This window comes from Mus pahari, chromosome 8, assembly GCF_900095145.1.
Source record: "Mus pahari chromosome 8, PAHARI_EIJ_v1.1, whole genome shotgun sequence".
Lineage (NCBI taxonomy): Eukaryota > Metazoa > Chordata > Mammalia > Rodentia > Muridae > Mus > Mus pahari.
The window spans coordinates 109,475,769-109,478,221 of record NC_034597.1 but is presented as its reverse complement, the minus strand read 5'-3'; the positions used below and the strand labels follow the sequence as shown (position 1 = coordinate 109,478,221).

Below are 2,453 nucleotides of genomic sequence, written 5' to 3'. Positions count from 1 at the left end.
TATGGTTAGCTTCTGTAAGTGCTGGATTTCAGTGCTGGATTTCAAGCTGTCGGAACAGAATTGTCCCTATAGACCTACTCAGCTGTGGGCCCTTTGTGGTACACTATACAAGTTCAAGGCAAGATGTGCTGTCTAGTGCAATAGTGGTATGAACTGTTTTGGGTGCAACTTTTTTATTGTATTTAATGCCTACTCCATGAGGGGAAAATTCATATCTGGTACTGAAAGCCAAGACAAAGAACTGTGGTTGGGTCAGAGGCCCCCATGTGGAGGCAATTGCTGTTGTTTTGTTGAATGGATGTGATGTGCCTCCTAAACATCTGCCTTTACACCTATAAGGTACTGTTATTGTTGGTCCTATTTGTGGGAAAGTAGTTACAGCAGATGAGAGTTGTCAATGAACACACTCGTAACTGATTAAACGGTTGAAGGCAAGTGATAGTTGAGGCAGCATGACTGCCCAATGCTTAAATAATGATCATGGACAACACATTACCTCTTACATGGCTCAGGGCACGTTGTGAAACAAGTAGGCAGACAGAATGTAAGAGCTAAAGAAAGGAGTGGAGTGCTGTACAGCAGTTCCCCTTCCCCCCAGCATAACATGAACTTTGCACCTGAACCTGGTGCACCTAGAGAAGAACAATACAGTTGTAGCTAGATCTTCAGCACAGACAATGGAACTATTAAACAACCCCCCCCCCAGTAGACGGAGGGGAGGAAGGTCAGGAGACCCTCGCCTGAGATTCTAGCTATTGTTCCCCTGTCCCAGCTGCATGTGATCTAGGGAGATGCTAGAGTACATAAGAAGTGAAAAAGTAGAGAACTACAGCAATGGCTCATTGGTTGAGAGCACTTCCAGAGGACCTGGGTTCAGTTTCCAACACCCACATGGCAGCTCACAACTGTCTGTAGCTACAGTTCCAGGGGATCCAACACCCTCACACAGAAATACATGCAGGGAAAAACACCAAATGTACATAAAATAAAAATTAAATCCCGAGTCCTATAGCCCCCCTCATGGTGGAGTAAGGACCTGGGGGAGGCTCTGCGGTGACTGAGCTGTGAGCCTGGCAGACATGTACCTAGCCATGTGCCCATCCCACTGCGGACTCTTCACCCTGCTGATGCACAGGTGCTGAGCCTGCCCAGATATGGACGATGGTGAAGTATTTCCTAGGCCAGAGCATGCTCCAAAGTTCCTGGGACCAAGTGTTCTCTGCCTTCTGGCAATGGTATCCGAATCCCTATAGCAAACACTTCTTAACCAAACAGAGTGCACCAGGAGGAGACAGGAGAGTCCTGGGGACTCTTGACCAAGACTAATAGGATGCTACATTAGGCAGAGTGAATCTTTCCTACCAATGTTGTTCATTCAGTGTACATCCTAGAGGACTCTATTGTAGACCCACAGAATCAGACCATGACCACCTTCACCTGGAACATCAACCACAACCAGCTGGTGGTGGTGGTGGTGGAGGAACGATATGTTTACTGTGTGAACCCTGACAATAGTGGCTGGACTGAAGTCTGTCGGGAAGCCTGGGTCTCCTCTAGCTTATTTGGCGTTTCCAGAGCTCTCCAGGAATTTGGTCTTGCCCCATTCAAAAGCAATGTGACCAAAACAATGAAGGGCTTTGAATACATCCTGGCCAAGCTACAAGGTGAAGCCCCTTCCAAAAACAACTTGTTGAGACAGCCAAAGAGGCCAAAGAGAAAGCAAAGGAGGCTGCGCTGGCAGCTACAGAGAAGGTCAAGGACCTGGCAAACAAAGCTACCACTAAGCAGCAGCACCAAGTTGTATAGCATACTTCCTCTCCCTTCTCCCAGTGTACCTGATTATTAAAGAGCAACCTGCAGCCCTCTCTGCTGTCTGGGGTGGTGGGTCAGGGCGCTGTCCTGGTCAGCATCTGCACCACACCCAGCTCTGTCTGCTGGACAAAGGGGTGCAGTGACTTGCTCAAGGTCACAGCCGTGTGCAGGTGATAGACTGTACTCTCCATGAGGGCAGGGCTCCTTGTTTTATTCTCTGCTGTGTCCCAAGTACCCTGAAAAATATTTTGCACATAACAGGCACTCAATAAACACATAGTTTGATTGCCCCCCCAAAAAAATCCTAATTAAAAAAATATAATGTATGAACAGAAAACTGAAAGGGTAATTAAAACTGGAACTCCGTGATAAAGTTTCGATGAAGTTGCCATCTGTCTTAGTTAATGTTCTATCATTGTGAAGAGATACCATGACCAAAGCAACTCTTACAAAAGAAAGCATTTAATTGGGGGCTGACTTACCGGTTCAGGAGGTTTCGTCTGTTATCATCATGATAGGAAGGAGACAGACACAGTACTGGAGTAGCAGCTGAGTGTTTTACATCCTCATCTGTAGGCAGCAGGCAGAGAGACAGAGACACAGATACAGACACAGAGATAGACGAAGACAATCGGAGACAA

At 46.9% G+C, this 2,453-nt stretch overlaps 1 pseudogene; it reads left to right on the top strand.

The window, feature by feature from the left end:
* The first annotated feature begins 1,161 nt into the window (after positions 1-1,161).
* On the top strand, positions 1,162-1,806 carry LOC110325951 (annotated as a pseudogene).
* Positions 1,807-2,453: the final 647 nt, after the last annotated feature.